This window comes from Geotrypetes seraphini, chromosome 2, assembly GCF_902459505.1.
Source record: "Geotrypetes seraphini chromosome 2, aGeoSer1.1, whole genome shotgun sequence".
Lineage (NCBI taxonomy): Eukaryota > Metazoa > Chordata > Amphibia > Gymnophiona > Dermophiidae > Geotrypetes > Geotrypetes seraphini.
In genome coordinates, this window is record NC_047085.1 from 187,236,547 (window position 1) to 187,258,954 (window position 22,408).

Genomic DNA, 22,408 nt, shown 5'->3' on the forward strand with positions numbered 1-22,408 from the left:
ATTTGGATGAATTAAACAAAAGATCAACTGATGAACTATATGAATTGGTCACTGCCGTAGCTCAGTTTTGTTTCTGTTTTTGCACATAATTGCACTTTATATTTGTAGTAACATAATCATTTTAGAAATTAAATGTAAGAAATTATGTAATCTTTGCAGGCTGCCATTGGCTTCTGGAGCTGTTGTTTCCTCTGCCGCGATCCTGCCTCTGATGTCAGAGGAGGGGCGGGACCACAGCAGAGGGAAGACAGCTCTGGAGGCCGATGGCAGCCTGCAAAGATCGCTAGCACTGATGGTCCTCTCTGCAGGCTGCTCCACTGCTGGAATTAGGTAAATAGAAGAGCGGGAGGCCGGGGGGGGGGGACATGCAGGCCTTCGGAGGGGAGTGCAGGCCTTTCGGGGGTGCAGAGCTTCAGGGGGGGTGCAGGCCTTCAAGGGGGGAACAGGCCTTCAGGGGTGGTGGTGCAGGCCTTTGGGGGGACAGGCAGGCCTTCAAGGGTAGGGTGCAGACCTTCAGAGGGGGTGTAGGCCTTCAGGGGGTACAGGCCTTTTGGGGGGGGGCCCTGGTGAGGAAGTACATGGAGGGAGGGAGGGGGTTCAAAAAGAAGTGCATATGCCGGACTGGGGGGAAGAAATAATGGGTCTAAAAACAGAGGCGAGAGAGATGGTGGACAATGGGATTTAGGGAGGGAAGGAACAGAAAGGGAGAGAAGTTGGATACAAGGGATGGTGTAGAGGGGGGATAGAGATACTGGATAGGAGGGTAGTTGGGAAGAGAAAGGGAGAGATGGTGAACCCTTTGGTGGTGGGGAAGGAAGGAGAGATACTGGATGAAAGGGTAGTTGAGAAAAGGTGGATCTGGGGATAGAGACTAAAAAAAGGAAAGATGCCAGACCTCCAGAGGGAAGGGAAACATAAGGGAAGGCAGAGATGGAAAATGGATGGTTAGCACCGAGAAAGAAGAAAACGACAAATGGGCAGGAGACCCTGGCAAGCGAGTTATCAGAAGACAACCAAAGCTTGGGACCAAAATGATTTGAATAATGGCCAGACAACAAAAGGTAGAAAAAATAATTTTATTTTGTGATTACAATATGTCAGATTGAAATGTGTATCCTGCCAGTGTGGTGTTAAACCGCGAACGTGAACTAAGATTTAATAGAGAGAGGAAAAGTCTTTTTTGATTGTTTATTTTGTTTATACCACAGTGCCAGTGTTGGTAGGAGAGGGCAAAGGGGGTGAAGAGGCTATAAAATAAACCCACCAGGATGTTTGAAAAATTGGGCAATTGGGCAGGAAAATTGAATTGAAAAATCGATTCAATAGGCTGAATCGAATCAAATCAAATTTTTTTTTCCTGAATTGGGCAGCACTAGCAGTAGTTTTCCATCACTCCCTCCCATCCTCCCTCAGCAGCATCCCACCAACCATCCCACTGTGGCCGGTCTTGAAGAAGCAGTGCTATGAACAGGCTGATTATGGCCTGCCACACCAGGGCTTCCCTCTATCATGCCATCAGTAACTTCACTGAGGTTGCAGCAGAGGGAAGCACTGCGTCTGCTGACCGGCCTAAAGCAGCCCTGCCTTCGGTTCTGTCCCATCCTGCTAAATCAGCTGGCAACAATGAAGCCAGATGCCACAAGGGCTTTCCCTCTTGCCAAATTGCTATAGGCTCTGGCAGTCTCGATCCCGACCCCCCTCTCCAAAGTTACTTCCTGATTTTGAGATGCAGAATCCAGACCTGCAGAGAAGGAGGGGAGAGAGGGAAGAGTAAGCAACAACAACAAAAAAAAAAACCTAGAGAAAAACCAACCTAGAGAAGCAGATAGAGATGCAGAAAAATAAATGGAGGAAAACTGAAAGGAAAGGGTTAAAGTCAGAGATGGATGTAGGAGAGGAAGTGAAGATGGGAATGAGAGAAGAGGCAGATAGTCTGCAGACCCTGGAAAGAAAATTAAGAAAAAGACAGAAGCAGAAACTGGGATAAATATGAATAAAATGGCCAGATAACAAAGGTAGAAAAAATATTTTTTAAAAAATTTCAAGAACAGAAAATGCAGTTTTACTGAAAATTTGCACTTCTTTCTTTTTATATTCCAAAGTGTAGAGTACTGTTTCTCTTTCTCTGGTGTTGAACTGCATATGGCTTCTTGAGATTTAAGTTTGATTTTTGTCTACATTTATTTAAGTTTGTGGTTGCTTGTAATTGTGTTTTCCTATGTCGGGGCCCTGTTGTGAATATGGAAAAATTATGTTCTTATCTCTTAATTTTCTTTCCTTTAGACCAGGGGTAGGGAACTCCAGTCCTCGAGAGCCGTATTCCAGTCGGGTTTTCAGGATTTCCCCAATGAATATGCATGAGATCTATTTGCATGCACTGCTTTCAATGCATAGTCATTGGGGAAATCCTGAAAACCCGACTGGAATACGGCTCTCGAGGACCTGAGTTCCATACCCCTGCTTTAGATGTAGCAAATGAATCCAGAGACTAGTGGGATAGCACACATCTACCAGCAGGTGGAGATAGAGAACTGATTAACAGGTGGTTCTATTGGCTGGCATGCCTCCTGTATCTTCAGTATTGCTCCTTGCCCAAGCAGCAGGAACCATCAATATGCTTAGCATGGAAAAACCTTCTTTCCCATAACCAAGTTTAAAGGTAATGATACAGAATAGAACTACCAACTAAAACAAAATTTCTGAAACTTGCAAAAGATAAACCTACAGCCAATATCCAGAAAGGGTGGGGCTCTGTATTCATCTGCTGCGTCTAAAGGAAAGAAAATTAACAGGTAAGAACATAATTTTTCCTTCGTTAGCAACAGCAGCAGATGAATCCAGAGACTAGTGGGATGTAGCAAAGCAATCCTCAATCTGGGTGGGAAGCAAACGCCTCCTCTGCAATGACCAAAGCACCAAAAGCAGTCCCCGCATGCAGTGTCACATGCAACCGGTAAAACTCTGGAACTCATTGCTGGAGGATGTAGTAACAACGGTTAGCATATTTGGTTTTAAAAATGATTTGGACAAGTTCCTGGAGGAAAGCCACTGAACATGGAATGTTGCTACTATTTGGGTTTCTGCCAGGTACTTGTGACCCGGACTGGCTACTGTAGAAAAAGGATACTTGGCTAGATGGACCATTGGCCTGACCTAGTATGACTATTCTTATGTTCTTAACCATTAAGACGACTGCACCAGAAATTACAAAATTAGATCAAATTGCATCACATAGCAATGAACCAAAAAACAGGAGCACATGTCCTAGTATTAAGTAAAATCAGTTATTTTTTTAACTTCAGGAGAGCAAATAAATGTCTGGATGTGCTTACTGTGAACCAAATAGCTAGGAGGCACTTGAAAAAACAAGCTTCAGCTGACAAAAATGGAAAGAATTTTGGCGGGAAAATTGTAGCAGCCTGAAACACTGAGGAAAATTTGTCATACAAACAGGAGTAGTTAATCCTCTACATAAGAGAGTCAGAGAAATATTCACTGCTTATAGATAGTCCCATGGAACATTTCACTGTTTATAAAAACCAGAAGAAGGTTTCTGCCACTAATCCATGCTCTGAGAAAAAGTCAAGCCAGATACCACCAGTGAGAGCTTAATGGGGAACAGAGGTTTAAACACCAGAGCACTGAAATAACTCAAATACTGTAAATCAGAACAGACTCAGCAAATGCAGACAGTCTTTGACAGGAAATGTTGGTAGTCTGATGGTCCAGTAGGGAGGGGGGCGGGAACAAATGTTAGGGATCTCAGAGATCTCCAAGATATACCTCAGCTCCATAGAACAGTTGTCTTTTTATTTTATTATTTTTAACAGGAACTTATGGCAAAGAAGGCACCCCCTTACTCAGCTGAACCCCAGGAATTAAACTGGAACAGGAGAAGAAGCCTAGGAGGATGCCCCTATCAACGGGAACACAGCAGAGATGTTGTTTCAGGAGAACAAGCCAAATAGGACCTCCCAAATGCAACTGAGACTCAGGAGCACAAAATCCTAAAAGGGCAGTTAAAGCTCAACTGAAAATAGTTAGAACCTAGGGCTCTACATCTATTACAATTTCTAATTGTATGATTAATTGTGATTAATCACATAAAGCACCCCCACCCCCACCCCCACACACACACACATTTCTTCCTGTAAAGAGCAATATATAAATATCAAATGTAAATTCTCAAAACTGACACATTTCAACTCGATTGTCCCATAGAAAGGTGGTATAGCAAATCCCATTACCCCCACCCCCCTTCCTAAACTAAAAATAAAATCATTTATCTTGCCTTTGTTATCTGGTGATTTTATCTTTCTAATCATCTCATTCCAAACCTCTAGTTCTGCTTCCCTATGCTCTTTCTTTTTTTCTCCTCTCTACTTCCTGCCCTTCCATCTTTCATGATCAACTTTTCTTCCATTTTTCTTCCTCCTTTTCAAATCTGTCTAGTTTCTGTCTCTTCTGTAATCTCTTCTCTTCCTTTCTCTGCCATTCATGGGCACCATCATCTCCCTAACCTTCCCTTCCATGGGAACCCTCTCTTCCCTCCCTTCCCCCACTCCATGCTCACCATTTCACTTTGACTTTAGTGCCGGGCAAAATGGTAGAAACAATTATAAAAAATAAAATTGTGGAATACCTAGACAAACATGAATTAATGAGACAGAGTCAACCGAGGGAGATGGGTTCAGCCTCATCAATTTGCTTGACTTCTTTCAAGGTGTGAATAAACATGTGGCTAAAGGTGAGCTGGTTGATGTAGTGTATCTGGATTTTCAGAAAGCTTTTGATAAAGTTCCTCATGAGAGGCTCCTGAGAAAATTTAAGAGTTATGGGATAGGTGGCAAAGTTCAGTTGTGGATTAGGAATTGGTTATCAGATAGAAAACAGAGGATAGGGTTAAATGGTCATTTTTTTCTCAATGGAGGAGCGTAAACAGTGGAGTGCAGCAGGGATCTGTACTGGGACCGAAACTCACTAATGGCAGTATACAACCTAATCCTAGGAGATCTAAATCTCCATCTCGAAGACCAATCCTCTAAACAAGTAGAAAACCTACTATCTTACTTTGAAGCCTTAACCTACAAGATCTTAGATCCACAAACCACACATGAGAAAAGCCACCAATTCGACATTGCATCCTTCATGACCCAACAGCCCATTCTACCAGAGATTCACACCAATAACGGAAATTGGTCCCAATCCCTCTGGTCAGGCCATTACACATACACCTTCAATATCAACTGGGCCAAAGCCCAAATCAAACCAAAATCCCAAAGCTTAACCTATGAATCTCGTAAATACATCGACTCCTCCATATTATGGAATAAAACAAATGCAACAATCCAAGAAAGTAACCCCCAAAATTTCATCTCACAATGGTGCACACTAAGTACAGCTATCCTAGATGTGCTAGCCCCAGTACAAACAAAAACTAGAATCAGCAGACGATCAGACAAATGGTTCGACAACGAACTACTCCTACTCAAAAGACAATGCAGATGACTAGAAAGAAAATGGAGAAACAGTAATCAAGAACACACAAAAAACATCATGGAGAAAACTAAACTAACAATACAAGCAAAAGCTAAAAGAAAAGAGAAGGATACACTACACCAATCAAATTGGCACAGAAGTTCAAGACACAAAAAACTATTTCAATTACTAAAAGAACTCACAGACACTAAACCCTACCTGGCCAATAACGACACTCCACCCCCTTCAGCCACCCTTCTAGCTGAATACTTTAGAAGCAAAATTACAACAGCAAGGACAACCTTCGCAGGAACCCCAATCACAATGCCCTCCCACAGAAAAAAATCAGCTGCAGCAGACAGAACCTGGTCTGACTTCACCACAATACAATGGTCCAACCTAAACAGACTCTACAAAAAATACAGCCATGTAGCCTGTGACCTCAACCATTGCCCTCCATACCTGTTAAAAGCCTCCAGCCTAAAATTCTTCACTCTCCTCATACAATGAATACAATCCCTGCTCACAGATGGCCTTTTCCCACAAGACCTCAGCGAAATCATCATCACCCCGAACATAAAAGACCCAAAAGTAGCAACAGATCTACCATCTAACTACAGACATTATATGTCAAGCTAATGGAAGGCCTTGTAGCCAAACACCTCACCAACTACCTAGAAAACCACAACTTACTCCATCCTACACAGTCTGGTTTCAGAACCAACTACAGCACAGAGACACTACTAGGTTCCCTCCTGGACACAGCTAGACAACACCTCAGCACAGGCAAAAAAATGCTGGTTTTACAACTAGATCTCATTGCAGCATTTGACCTGGTAGACCATGACATTCTACTACAAATACTAGAAACAATAGGAATCACAGGAAAGGTGCACACAAAGAAAAACCAGAACCATGGTCCAACCCCTGCAGCGTACCCCAAGGGTCACCTTTATCCCCAACACACTTCAGTCTCTACATTCAATCCCTCGGCACCTGCCTAGACAAATTAGGCTTAACTTCTTCCCTCCGCTCCCCCATAGTCTGGCATCTCTGTCTTCTTCCCTTCCAGCGTCTTCTCCCCACTCTGTCTTCCCCATTTCCTTTCAGCGTCTTCTCCCCACTCTGTCTTCCCCATGTCCATTCAGCATCTTCTCCCCACTCTGTCTTCCCCATTTCCTTTCAGCGTCTTCTCCTCACTCTGTCTTCCCCATGTCATTTCAGCGTCTTCTCCCCACTTTGTCTGCCCCATTTACTTTCAGCATCTTCTCCCCCTCTGTCTTCCCCATTTCCTTTCAGCGTCTATTCCTTTCCTCCACCACCCTTCCCTCTCACTACCTCACTGCCCTTCGGCACCCCTCACGTGGCCCCCTCCCTCCTTCCTACCTACCTACCCGAATCTATCTATCTATCTCCCTCCCTCCCCTTTACTTTCACGGCACATTTTGAATAACTTCTTCAATGCCATCGGAGCCTGCAAACAGTAGCGTGCGTATGTGGGCGGAAGCTTCTCTTCTGACGCAACTGCTTGCAGGCTCTGACAGCTTTGTGAAGAAGTTACTCAAAACATGCCGCGAAGGTAAGGGGGAAGGAGGGAGATAGGTAGATAGATTCGGGTAGGTAGGAAGGATGGAGGGGGCCATGCGCGATTGGTGACCACGTGCGTTCCGTCCCTTAACTGCGGGGACAAGGCCATTCACCGCTCCATGGGGCGGTGGATGGCCTTGTCCCTGTACCCGCAGTGAGCACTTTTTCTCCCCTCACCGTTTCGGCGGGTTACCCGCAGCTACCCATGACTAACCGAAGGTAATAGTCACTGTGTTATTCTCTAGTCTGGAGCTCCTTCACCAACCCAATTTCACTTCATATTTTAAAAATATGCTCAAACATACTCTCCTAATGACTCCTGCCCACCTGCTCTAATGGCTAAAGCGGTTTATCACAAACTGTGTGCCGCGGCACACCAGTGTGCCTTCTGAGATTTCTGGTGTGCTGCAACACACTGGCAAGGAAGAGAGTCATCCAGGCCGGTTGCCTGCCTACAGGATGTGCCTCTCGTGGCACGTCCTATAGGAAATCAGCTGGGGTGGATGACTCTCCTCCTGGCTGGCATCTGTCCTCTTCTTCCTGCACCTCCCGGATCCCTGTAACAGCAGAATTGTGGCAAGATGGGCCTCCACGCATGTGCAGACGTTAACACAATGATGTCATCGCATCGACTTCCGGGTGCTTTCCAGCCAGGACACTACATTTAATGTGCCGCCGGCCGGAAAAGTTTGCTGGACACTGGTCTAAAGCCTCAAATAAATTCCTAGCAGATCTCTACTTCTGGTTAACAAACACATTAAACAAAGGAAAATTTCCAGGTAAAAGAGGACACATCATTCAGACCCATCATAAAAGACATAAAAAGTGCCACTTCTCAACCTCACAACTACAGACCCATCGCACTAATCCTACTTTTCATAAAACTTTGAAGGAGGGAGTAATACAAATTCAATTGATTAATCACCTGGAACACTTTCAACTACTCCATGACTCCCAAACAGGCTTCAGACAGTCATTAAGTACTGAGACGGTAATTGCATCACTTATCACTGATCTATATAATCTAATAAGCAAGGGTCTAAATGTGCTCGTCCTCCAACTGGACCTCAGCAGCGCTTTCGACGTTGTGGATTATGACCTGCTGCTATCCTGCCTAGATGACTACAGACTATCAGGAAATGTACTGAACTGGTTCAAGGGCTTCCTGAAATTTCACAGCTACCAAGTCAAGATTGTCGCCCTTGCTCTTCAACCTTGCTTCCCTAGGAGAACTCAGTAGTCTAAACATCTCCCATTACAGCTACGCTGACAATATTACAATCGTCCTCCCTGTCACATTCCCGACGACCCCAGAAAAACACAGAATAGACACCATCCTGCCTACAATAGAAAATTGGATGACCCACTTCAAATTAAAACTGAACACCGAGAAAACAAAATTCTTCTTAACCACAGCCACCAATTCTTCAATAAACTTCATAACCCTAAGGGGAACCAACTTCCCCATCTCCTCCACAATCAGAATCCTGGGCATACATCTAGATAAACAACTGTCCATGTTTGCTCAAGTCAACCATGTCACACGCATGGATTCAATATACTTTGAAAACTCAGATCCCATCAGATAATACTTTGACCAGGTGCCTTTCAAACTTCTAATCCAAATACTAGTCCTAAGCATTCTAGATTACTGCAACATCATCTACCTAGCAGGACTATGCAAACACTTCCGGAAACTAAGCATCACCCAAAACACCACAGTGAGGCTCATATTCAACCTGAAAAAATTCAGCCACATCACACATTTCTACCAAACATCACACCTTTCTACCAAACAAAACTTCATTGGCTGAAAATTGAGAGCCAAGTACTTTTCAAATTCAGATATCTCTTCTACAAAGCTCTGAACAGTCTACTAACCAACTACCTCACCAATCAGTTCACATTCGCCAGACCCAGATGATGTACTTGACCTCAATCATTCTTCATTTTCCCCTCAATTAAAGGATGCACCCATAAGAGATTCATCAACAGACTTCTACCCTACCAAGCAGCCTCCAAAGATCTCGAATGGAGTCAACTGGTCAGAACATCAACCTCTTACATGCACTTCAGAAAGCTCCTAAAAACGCTCATCTTCCTCAAACAGGATGACCCACCTTAAATTTTTCATGATAAGACTCCCAACCCACTGACACTCTATTCCATGTTATTGTTCTAAGACTATGAACATTCCTACCTATTTAGTTATCTCCCTCCTTATAAAACCCTGCTTAACCTCCCTCTGTGCAACCTATACAATTTTCAGTCCTCTCTCCATTGCTGTAGCTCACTGATTCTCCTCAGCCATATTTCCTGTAAATCACCTCAAACCGAAAGGCTTTTGTGGTATATAAATAAATATTTATGCTATGTTATGTTACTATCAATTCAGTACTGTTTATGCTCCCCAAGGTCAAAAAAATTAAAAATGGCCATACTGATTTAAAATCCTATTTATCTCAAACCCACAATGCAGTTAAATCCACTTTGTGACAACAGATTTTCAAATATCTGCATGAAGCAGTTCTAAAATTTTTATTTCACTAAAATCAGAAGCATTTTGGCATATTATTGTACAATTTATTATATATGTTCTTTATTTTTATTGTGAAAACTCAAGGGCAGAGTTAAAAATTGTAGGAAAAAAAATATCCGGCACAATCTTCCAAGATCTGTGGCAATTAAGCAGTATACTTAAATACAATTTCACATCTTCCAATGTGCACTACAAATTCATAGTTATTAATTTATTAATCAACGAACCTAAAAGACTCGACTGTTCAAGAAGGGTCAGTTTATAATATCAAATAATAAAAAGCTTACAACATTCATTATACCTTCTTCTTATGCTACCTTGGACCTCATCATGACTGGAAGAAGCCACAAATCAATGGTTGTATAAAGATTGAGAAGACAAGAACTTATTATAATAGTTGAGAATTCCATATATTGTCTTCTTACGAGGGGGTGCTGAAAAGTTCCCAGGGCAACCAACCAACTTCCTAAATTCTGAGTGTTATTTTGCCACTGTAGCTGCAAAGAGTGTTATCTTATTTCATTAAGTGCTAATTTGCAGATATGAAATTCTATGACCCTCTTTTACTAAGGTGCGGGAGGGTCATTGGGGTGGGCAGACTAGATGGGCCGTGGCCCTTATCTGCCATCTGTTTCTATGTTTCTAACCGATTAGCGCACCTTAGTAAAAGAGTGGGGTATGTTTTTTGACATTGTTTCAGATCATTAATTGAACCATATCCCTATCATTCTCTTCTTGGTTGGGCTGAGAACGTTTGAGCACCTCCTTGTATAACACAGTTTTTAAGGAACTGTTCTAGACTGTTTTTAACAAAGCGGTTTAAACGTTCCAGAAGGATGAGCATGAGCTATTAGCATTCACCTCCAGTCCGTTAGGGTTGAGTTTTCAAGATATTGTTAATGAATATGAATCAGAAACATGTGCCCATAATGGTGGTAATATTCACGAAAATCTCTCTTATGTGTATTTATTAGAGATATCCTGAAAAACTGAAGAGAATTGCTAGTGAGTACTGTACCACTCCACTGTTTGTTTGACTTAATCCTGTAAAACATAGTTTATCTATAGAACATCAAGTCATTTCTCCAATGTCTTTTAAAGATAACTCATGAACTACGGACTTCATTCTGTAAATAAAAACTGGGCATATTTCCTACAGAACAGAATAGCATATATATCTCGTATTATGTACAGTATAAGCATGAAAACAAAGTCCAACAGTATTCTTTTGTTCTATAGGGCTCCCTAAAGTGGAACTATTTCTTTCAAGATTTATTTTAAAAAGCTTTTCAAGCAGACTATGTTCAGAAACTGAAAGCTGCCTTAAGACTAAACTTTTCAGTGAACAGAAAAAGATGATAATTCATCATCCAAGTCAAGATATATCCAGGAGCTAGTCACATAAAAGTTTTTAAAGCAATCCTAGTATATATAAAGTGATTAGCTTTCTTCTTGTCATCATTTAAGACAACAGTATGCACCCTAAATGCAGAAGATCATTTTCAGACCAAACATGTCAAACACCAAAAGCATTAACACCCATTTTGTCAATAAAAGAAATAAATAGTAAAACACACATAGGGCTCCTTTTACGAAACCGCGGTAGCGGCTTTAACGCGCACGACTATTCATCACGCGCTAACCCCCTGCGCGGACCTAAAAACTACCGCCTGCTCAAGAGGAGGCGGTTGCGGCTAGCATGGCGAGCGGTTTAGCATGTGGTATTATGCACGTTAAACCGCTACCGCGCCTTCGTAAAAGGAGCCCGTAGATTTCACCACTATCCTCTTTTTTAAACCACAACTGAAAAATTATCTTAAGTTCATTTTATAAGGTTGAAAGTTCTTATAAAGAAATGTATTTACCTCTTTTAGCAGTGAGCCTCCATAATCATAACCCTGTTATCTTTCTCTTTCCTCCAGTATTTAGTTTTAATGACTGGTAAGTATTTATTGCATTAAAAACTTTAGGTGGCTAGATTAGAATGTGTAGCTATGTTCAGCAGTAGTATCCCTGTTTATGACCAAGCTAGAATGAAATAACTAAAAATCCCAACAGATCTTAATGCTACAACACAGAGAAGAAAAACAACAATAAAATTATAAATCTACAAATAATAATAATAATTTATTTCTTATATACCGCCAAAGCCGTAGTAGTTCGAGGCGGTTTATCTACTGAAGAAAAATTTTATTTTCTGCAGTTTTATTTTCTGCAAGTAAGAGTACATGAAATCCTGACGATGCACAGTTCCTAATTAAAGAGAAACATACCTGCATCTAACTGAACAACTGTGTTAGCAGAAAGTGATATATTCCAACCATTCTTGCATTCCTCCAAATTGTCCTCATATACTCCAGTGTTCTTGCAATACCATTTGTACATCCAAGTGACGAGGCAAGGCGCATTTAATCCATTTGTGAACAGCTATTGAAATATCCACTTGTATTCCACCATTCTAATGAAGGTATGTAAAGGTTATCCAGCAAAGACAAGATAGTACATCCCGTTCTGCCAAGTGCTTTTGCGGCTCTAATGTTTCTCCGACAATGACACTGAACCTGTAGAAATAAAATGAGTAAGTTAGCATGAAAAGCACAAGCAGCATGTCCACTAGAAACTATATAAGGCACTAGTTGAAGATATAAATATACAATTTCAATTGCTACTATTATTATTATACATCATTTCACCTAGTTGTTTATTACGAGATGAGCCCTAACCAACCAATCAAGTATGTTTTAAAGCATTTTATTATCTTACATGTATTTTTATGTTATTTGTATATAAACGTTTGTGTTGCTTCTTCTCATTCTTTCTTATAAAGCATCGCAATTTAATTTTGGTTGAAGCTGGTGTATAAACAACTATGTTTACCACTGCCATTGTTTACATATTATCAAAGAATTCAATTTCAGGTTTTTACCTGGCCTGACGGCAGGATCAATTTTTCAACTCTGCTCTTGTTCTTGGGAAGCTATGCAGGCAGTGTTCACCACACCACCCAGGAAGCAACAGCAACAATAATTGTGCAAAAGTAACGCCGACTAGCCATGCTCAGGTTGCACACATTCCAGCTACTGGAGGGAGCCAAGGATCGTCTCTATGACAGAGAACTTGGGTAAAAGGAAAGAAGGCTAAAATGTGTGAGTGCAAGGAGGGGGAGCAGGGGCAAAGAGCTCAGGTTGCTGCAGTTGGGATTGTAGCCCAACTGGAACAGGTTCTGGTTGAGTCAGAAGCCCAGAGGAGCAGAAGAAAGCAGACACACACACACACACACACACACAAGAAAAAGGTCTGAAAAGGATGTTGAATCTACTGGTCTTTCCAAATATTTTTTAAAGGATAGTCACATAATCATCCACTCCAATCTGAAAAGAAAAAAAAAAAGTTCAAAACCAAACTTCACTTGTTAATAGTTAATATTCCTACCAAAGAAAAGTTTTCAACAGGATAGAGAGTTTGTTTAGTTTTGGGTGAAACAGATAACAACGAGCAAGGCGTTGCAAATGTTCTGAAATCTGAAGCAAAATCCGCACACAAAGAACAGATACAAAACAGAATTTCGGTATAAGCAAAACAATAAAAATTTTTGACAGAGACTTCTTAACATGCTTTGCCTACGTGCTACACATCACAAAGGACGACACTGAAAGAACATCCAATGTGCCTACCTAATGCTCATTTACGGTTTTATTTTCACACATAGCAATCAGAGACATTTGTCCAAGAAGGGCAAAAAAAAAAAAAAAAATTTAAAAAAAAAAACCCAACAAAACCCGCATAATTTAAAACTGCACCTTAAATATTTGGACTTGAGAAAGATATAAGTCCATAAACGCACTTTAAGCTTCCAAATTTAAGGCTGAGAGGACTGTAGTTTGAATTCCGGAACAATGGAAGTAAGCAAACACCCGTCTGGAGGCTGCTGCCTTCTCTAAAAGGGCTGCAACCCCCGAGAATCAACAGAATGATCAAAGTGGAATACCTCCCCTTAGCTAAAAGAGCCAGGATTTTGCCCATCAACCATCCCCTCTGACTTCAAGAAGACAGAAAGCCAAGGAGACTCCTGCAAGTCTGACTCCTCATCAATGGAGCCAGGACACTCTCTTGTCTTTTGTTTCTCTTCCTCCCACTTTGCTACTGTTATTTCTGAGGCTTCCAAAAAAAAAAGTTCAAATCAGTTAATGAGAGCAGGGAACAAAAAAAAATGTTTATCAACTACAAGATTCTGTACCCTTATTTTCCTTAATTTTTTTTAAATTAAGTTCCGAAAAAATAGTACACCTTCCTTAAAAAAAAAAATTAATGTACTTATAAAAAGAACAATGGGAAAATACTCTCTGAATTGTATTATACAATGACTTTCCATCCCAGCTCGCGATCCACCTGATCACCTTCCAGGTTTAAAAACGAATACAGACAACAAAAAGAAAACGAGACCAAAAAAAAAAAAAGTGTGTGGGGGGGAGGGGAGCCTCACCTTCTCCAAAAAACTGTATTAGACATCCTATGGAATGACTTTCCGACGAGTTGGACGCCGGCAATTGCTCGGAGATGCCCCCGGAACGTCGAGAAAGGATGAGGGATGGAGCTGCGGAGTTGAGCAGAGTTTTGCCTTTTGTTCAAGTTCTCCGAGCGAGGAGACAAAGAGCCAGCGAGCTGCGACGACAGCAGGTTTCTCTTTCTCGCACCCCTCCCTCCACCCAAAGGAACACAGACCCGCCTATACCTCACCCTCCCAGCGCTGCAACTTTCATCTTCTACCGCCAATCGCCGCGCGCGGCCGGAGGGGGGAAGGGGCGCTGGCACGCGGCAGCTGCCCCCCCCCCCCCTTCCTTCTAGGCTGACCGAGCGACAGACGCAGTTGTGGCGCTCGCGGATCCCAGGGCAATTGGAAGAGCGCGCTGGGCACGCGCGATGCTCAGCCTCCCGCGCGAGACTCCTAGAGCCGCATCCTCCTCCTCCCCTGACTCTCTACAGGTGTGGCCTCGAGTCAGCAAGGTGAGGGGGGCTGAAGTTAGATGAGATTGGGGGAGGGGATGATGAAGGACCTAGCTGTGGAGTTTCATTATCTCAGGGGCCCTTGCTCTATCCGAGTGAGCAGGGCAGGGGCTGGCCAAAGCCATACCCTGCTTCCATGTATTGAATGCTTACCGACTGACTCAAAAGAGTAGGGTGACACACTCCCCCCATCCTTTCCTCCCACTCTTAGCAGTTGTCCTTGCCCATCTTTTGTGGGTTTCATTCCAGTATTTTGAGATAGGAACTGCACCTCCACATCCATCATCAGGATTGCCCTTGGAGGGCATGTGCATAGGGATTGTGGCTCTATGTCCTGTGTTTTGAAAAGCCCCACCAGCTCTCTACCACTTGACCTCATTCTTCGTCTTCAAAAGTGACAGAAATTTCAACACCTGAGCACAACAGCAAAGACATTAGCAATCAGCGGTGGTTCAAGAGGTTCAGACGATCCAGATGAACTATGCCCATCTCACTCCTTAACCCTTGCTTTTCAATCTTTTTGGATTCTACCTCCTGCTTTCCAGCCTGGCAAGGGGCCAGCTCCTACCAGGGATGCACCCCCCTCAAGGGTTATTCCAGCTCCCCACATCAGGAAGGGACCTTCCAAGACATCACTTCACCTGGTCTAGGGATAGCTCTTACCTATGAGCCAAAGCATAGAATTTACCAAGTCTTGAAGTTTTGAACTACTGAGCAAACATGTTTGCACAGCCTTTATTCCAAAACTTTGATCCAGGTTGAGTTGGCCAGTAGCAATCAATGAAATTCAAAGGGGGGAAAAAATTGCTCAGCTGATGTGTCCAGCAGACTCAACTTTGTTTCTTCTCATTGATAATATTTGGTTGGCTTCACTGATTCAGTACCTCGAAGGCAAAGCAACAAAAAAAAATGTGAATTAAAATAGAATCTGTCAAGATAGCAGTGCTGCCCTTTTCTCTTCCCCCCCCAAAAGGCAGCTTGATCTTTGGCTTCTTACTTTTTGAGATATTCATCCCTCAAATATTGTGGTGCTCCTGAGTATTGACTAGAGAGTTGCACAGGGACATAAACTTTACCCATCCTCACACTACTGGAAACTAACCCATACCCACCTGTACCCACTACGATCCATTCCATTCCTACCTATCCCCACAATTAATCTCCTCCATCACAAGTATCAACACTATCACTTACTCTCTCGCAGCCCTCTGTTTCCTCTTAACCCCAACAGCCTCCTACAGTTTTTGGGTAGTATTCACTGTTTAATCAATGACTGCTCCAAGACTCCGTTTGGTGTTCTGGCTGCCTCTCTGGATATTCCAAGCTTCTTCATTCTGGTGCTCCAATTGCCTCTGTCAGTGCATTCTAAGCCTCATCCTGACATCATGAGAGTTATTCTTCTATACTTCCATGGGAATCCTGTGACAATTGCTTCCATCTCCATGGAATCCCATGACTTCTTTCCCTCCTTAAAGGAATCATGCAGACTCCACAGGATTCCTTCAATCCCAGTTCCTATGCAGCTTTCTAGTACTGACACACAGGGTCAATGTCCTTAAACTGATTACTATATGTCCCTGCCAGCTTCCTTTTCCCTATCTCCTGGATCAGCTGTTGCCATCTAATATTGCAAGTGAGTCAACCTTCACAAAGCCCAAACTCATGCACTGTTCTTATAGCACAGAATATCAGGCATCCCGCAGTTAAAATTGTACTAAAAGCTATGCAGTGCTGGGAGGCAACAATTGTTCCGGGGGCATCACTGACAGGAAGTGAGTGTTAACATTAGGTGAGAAAGTATGGTAGGGGACTGGTGAGTGGTAGGAGAATCAATTGGATAGCATTAGCAGTTGATGGCCTTCTGAGAAGTGGGGGTGCCTGAGAATGGCATCTGATGCTGGTCATAGGTAGAGGGAGTACGGGAGTATGTAATTTGTACTTCAGAAGTGATCAGAGAGTGTTTTCTGTGAGAGACGAGATCAGGATTGTGAACATAAGAACATAAGAATTGTCATACAGGGATAGACCAAAAATCCAGTAAGCCCAGTATCCTGTTCCCAACAGTGGTCAATCCAGGCCACAAGTACATGGCAAGATCCCAGAAGAGTTAAACAGATTTTGTGCTGCTTATCCTATAAATAAGCGGAGGATTTTCCCAAGTCCATCTTAATAATTGTTTATGGACTTTTCTTTTAGGAAATTATCCAAACCTATTTTTTAAACTCTGCTAAACTAAAGCCCTCTTTAACTAAGGTGCGCTAACCGATTAGTGTGCACTAATCAATTTAGCGCACACTAAATGCGAATGCGTGCATGTTAGTCTATGGATGCGTTAGTGTTTAGTGCGCGCTTATTCGATTAGCGCACTTTAATAAAAGATGGGGTAAGTGCTTTCACCACATTCTCTGGCAACAAATTCCATTGTTTAAATACACTTTGAGTGAATAAATATTTTCTCTGGTTTGATTTAAATTTACTAGTAAGTAGTTTCATTGCATGCCCCCTAATCCTAGTATTGATGCAAAGTGTAAACAAGTAATTTATGTCTATGCATTCTACTCCACTCATGTTTTCTGGAACTTTCTTATAATTCTAAGGTCTGAGTCTAACTCTTTGTATTTGTAATCTACCTTGAATATTTATTTAGGTGCAGAAGAACAGCACAGATGACACTTGCATTTTTGTCTGGGCATGTGCATAATAGCTGCGCTTATCACAAAATATTTGTGCACATGTGCCAGGCACATTCCACGTGTTTCCCCCCCCCCCCTGCCCCCTCCCTCCCACACACACACTTTACATGTAATAGCATGATTCAGCCATGTATAAAATTTGCATACAATTTTTACATTCTTGTAAACTGGACCTTGTATAAACCACACCCTTGTATTAGCTGCAAAATGTAAAAAAAACAAGTATAAGTTACGGCTTATATGCATTAAAATATGATAGTATAGGATATTCCTTTGTTCTTTAAGAGAGGCTTTTACAAAACTATGGTAGCAATTCCCAGTGTAGCAAATGCAACAAAACCCAAAGGAATTTGCTGTGCAGGACTCACTACCATAGCTTTATAAAAGGGGCCCTAAATATGGTTATAGTTGGCAATTTCAGTATTCAGGTAGATTGGATTAAGCTTTCAAAATCCAATGAAAATATTTTACTTTCCCCCTCTTTTACTAAGCCTAATAGTGCGGGCTGACATGTTAAATGTTCCAACGTCCATAGGGATTGAATGGACTTTAGAGCATTTGCCAAGTGGCACTTACTTCTGTGGCTTAGTAAAAGGGGGCCTTAGAATGTAATCCCTACTTTTTGATCAAAAAGTTGATTTTGAGACACAGAAGGAGAGGGGTGTTATATTTTGGACCTTGTTGGATAGACAGCTCAAGTCCCTCTGGCCCTTCTGGGTAGTCCAGTCACTTCCAATCATCCTACCACCTCTGATCTTCTGGACACTTCTGGGTCACTTTGGTCATCACTGGCCACTCAGGCACTTGGCCGTGCTCTGGCCATGTCAGGATTCTTTCTCTTACTGAGGGTCACCTGAGAACTCCTAACAAACTTCAACTTTCCAGTCTTGTCATCAGACCCCCATATTGGTCAAGGTGAGGACAACATTTCATGGACCGAGATCCTTTAAATATTTTTCACAAGGGACTTCCAACCAATCTGAGGCAGTTCTTAATTCTTTTCCTAAATGTCCTTCATTCTTTTTGGAGTTGATGTCTCAGGAAACAATCCTTTCTTTTATATACAAATTAGAATGCAAATTCTCTTTAGGGAATTCTGGTCCTTAGTCCTATACCCACGATGTCTTCCGATAATGGTTTCTCACAAGGGAGGCTTGCTTCTCTTCCGGGGTTCCAGGTGATGGGATGTACACCCAAACACAGTACTATTATTTTTCCCAGTGTATATGGAAAGATAAAAAATTACTCTGAAATTAGGATATTGCATGTTCTAGGTCAGACCATCATACAATTCTTTATCAACTATTTTAAGAGTGAATAAAGCTTAATACTATGATAAAGCTTAACCCCCCTCTTACCATCCCCTCCCTAACCCCAGATCCTACTTTTCCCTCTCTTGGAAACCTTCTCTGATCTAGCGTTGTAACCCTTCTTCCATAACTCTTTTTGTAATCCGCTTCAAACCAAAAGGTAATGGCGGAATAGAAATCTGTAATGTAATGTAATGTAATGAATGGGTTGTACCACAGCATTTTCATCAATTTAATTGACATAGTATAGTAGATATTGAAAAGTTTCAGGACACTTGGCCATTTTTGGAATGTGCTCCAAAGGATATATATGAGCTGGTTGCATTGTGGGACTCTACAGTATTTCAGAATTTTGCTATTGTTTTTAAATTGAGGGGCTATAGTAATCAGATATAATGCTCCATGATATTTGTGAAGCAACTCATAAGCAAGTACAAATGCATAAGATCTATAAAGGAGAGGACAGGATAGGCCACATGATCTTTATATGCTTTAATTTCCTCTGTTTCTATATTTCTGTGCTCTTTAGGATGATGTAAAAAATAATATTTTAATGAAAACACTGAAAAAGCTTTGTCAGAGTTATCTGAATTATTTATGTGGTCAGACAACCAGGAGCTGAAGAATACTGGTAAGGTAGGTTAAGTCACTGTACAGCAATTTGCAATTTTTCTTAAGTTGAAATTTGGGTCTTCATTTGTTGCAAATACTTGGAAATAATTACACCAGTGCTTCTATGACTGATGTAGAATTAGATATGGTCATGAAGGTGCTGCTCTAACAAAAAAACAGCACAGTGGAGTAGTCTAGGTCCCTAGGACGGTCCTGACCTCCACAGTGATGGACCCAGGAACCACAAGAAGTACGAAATGTTCAAGACCAAAAAGTGTGGAACCAGACTTCCAAGAGAAAAATTGAATGATTTATTGATGCCTTTACCAAATACAATATCACAAAAAATAATAATAATAATAAACATAAGAACATAAGAATTGCCGCTGCTGGGCCAGACCGATGGTCCATCCTGCTCAGCAGTCTGCTCATGCAGCGGCCCTCAGGTCAAAGACTATTGCTCTAAATGTGTCCAGCCTCACCTGCGTACGTTCCAGTTTAGCAGGAACTTGTCCAATTTTGTCTTGAATCGCTGAAGGGTGTTTTGCCCTATAACAGACTCTGGAAGAGCATTCCAGTAGTCTACCATTCTCTGGGTGAAGAAGAACTTCCTTGCATTTGTATGGAAACTATCCCCTTACAGCTTTAGAGAGTGCCCTCTTGTTCTTCCTACCTTGGAGAGGGTGAACAATCTGTCTTTATCTACTAAGCCTATTCCCTTCAGTATCTTGAATGTTTCGATCATGTCCCTTCTCAGTCTCTTCTTTTCAAGAGGCCCAGTTTCTCCAATCTCTCACTGAACGGCAACTCCTCCAACCCCTGAACCATTTTAGTCGCTCTTCTCTGGACCCTTTCAAGTAGTACCGTGTCCTTCTTCATGTACGGCAATCAGTGCTGGACGCAGTACTCCAGGTGAGGGTGCACCATGGCCCGGTAGAGTGGCATGATAACCTTCTCCAATCTGTTCATGATCCCCTTCTTTATCATTCCTAGCATTCTGTTTGCCCTTTTCGCCGCCACCACGCATTGCGTGGACAGCTTCATCAACTTGTCGATCAGAACTCCCAAGTCTCTTTCCTGGGAGGTCTCTCTAAGTACCGCCCCGGACATCCTGCATTTGTGCATGAGATTTTTATTACCGACATGCATCACTTTACAATTATCCATGTTAAACCTCATTTGCCATGTCGATGCCCATTTCTTGAGCTTGGTTACGTCACGTTGCAGATCTTCGCAATCCCCTCATGTCCTCACTACTCTGAATAACTTCGTATCGTCCACAAATTTAATCACCTCACTCGTCATATCAATGTCCAGGTCATTTATAAAGATATTGAAGAGCACGGGTCCAAGCCAAACACAATACAGAAAGATGTAATCACTGTGTTGTAGTGGTCTGACCCTACACGGGCCATGTTTTGCCAGTATTCTGCCTTCCTCAGGGGTCCTTTGAACGCAGCTAAAATAACAGCAGCATCACAGAAACATCTGTGAAAAAAAATAGTCTGGGGCTCCTACCATTCTGGCTATAGATAAAAGAGGTGTAGGTGCTGCACAATATTAAATCTTCAATGTCTCCTCTTGACCCTTTTGCTACCTTACATGAGACTTGCCAGAGCAACTATTGCTAACTTTGTGACAGACTTAGTAAATTTGCCTTTGAATTCTAGTGTCTTACCCAAGACCTTAAATATTGCTCTTCCTGTCCTGTGTTAAAGCAGAGCTGTTTACCACCTTCTGAATGTTCCAGTTATCACCACATATCATATTATTTCTGGAAAATAATACAGTTTTGAATTTGTTACAACATGGGTTCCAGGTCCAGGACCATAAATTTCAAACATTAATCAATTGATGGACTCCTTGTTGAAAGGTTCGGAAGCCCAAAATACTGCCTATTTGTGTTTCTTGATCTTTCGGCCACACTGAATATAGTCACATTTAGTTTAGTGCTGGAGGATATTGGAATAGAGAACTTGGTTCCATTTCTATGTCATCAATCGAAGACAGTGGTTCTGTTAGGTGGGGAGTTGATTGATGTGAAGTTTGTCACGGGGTGCCACAGGGTTCTGTTCTTTCTCTCTCTCTCCACAACATTATTTAATGTCTATTTGATCCCATTTGTCAGCTTCTTCGTTCTTTAAATATTTCTTTTAGAGTATACACAAATAGTATTTTTATGTTCCCTTTGTACCAAAGGCTTCTGTAAAATTAGTTGCAAGTTTTCTCTGTGTTTGTCATTGGCTACATTTTAGTGGTCTTTCACTGAACTTTAGGAATATGGAAGCCTTAGTAATTTGTGGGGATGTGCCCTTTGATTGCCCAAATCACTTTAGCAGGGCATGATGTAATGTTAAAATCACGTTATTTATATATATATCCTCATCTTTCCTCCAAATCAGGGTTGTCAAAGTCCCTCCTCGAGGGCCGCAATCCAGTCGGGTTTTCAGGATTTCCCCAATGAATATGCATGAGATCTATTTGCATTCACTGCTTTCATTGTATGCTAATAGATCTCCTGCATATTCATTGGGGGAATCCTGAAAACCCGATTGAATTGCGGCCCTCGAGGAGGGACTTTGACACCCCTGCTCCAAGTGCATGTTCAAAAATTATTCAAACTTTCTAATAAATTAATATTACTTTGTTCTCTGAGGTGAGTTCTTGACAGCTATCCCAAAACTGACCATAAATTAAACTAAGTACAACTGTTATTTAAAAATTTGGTGTCTATAACACTATTTATGAAACTATTTTTATGTTCCCTTTGTACCAAAGTGGCTTCTGTAAAATTAGTTGCAAGTTTTCTCTGTGTTAGTCATTGGCTACATTTTAGTGGTCTTTCACCGAACTTTAGGAATATGGAAGCCTTAGTAATTTGGGGGGATGTGCCCTTTGATTGCCCAAATCTCTTTAGCAGGGCATGATGTAATGTTAAAATCACGTTATTTATATATATATATATATAAACTCAATCACATACCCTATACAACCCACTCTAAAACTTCTAGGAATGACAATTAATAGATGCTGTACCATGCAACTACAAATCAACAAAACAATACAAAAATCATTTGGGGTCATGATAAACTTAAGGCAAGTTCAAAAATTCTTCGACAGAACACAATTCCAGCTCTTGGTCCAGTCCCTAGTCCTGGGTCTTCTAGACTACTGCAACATACTCT

General features: G+C 41.7%; 1 long non-coding RNA gene across 2 annotated transcripts in view; it reads right to left on the reverse strand.

The window, feature by feature from the left end:
• LOC117355730 overlaps positions 1-22,408 on the reverse strand; it is a 138,448-nt gene that overhangs the window by 114,266 nt on the left and 1,774 nt on the right. For both annotated transcript variants that reach the window (XR_004538444.1, XR_004538443.1), the window contains exon 2: positions 11,878-12,165. This is a non-coding gene — a long non-coding RNA (uncharacterized LOC117355730). The remainder of the gene's footprint in view (positions 1-11,877; positions 12,166-22,408) is intronic.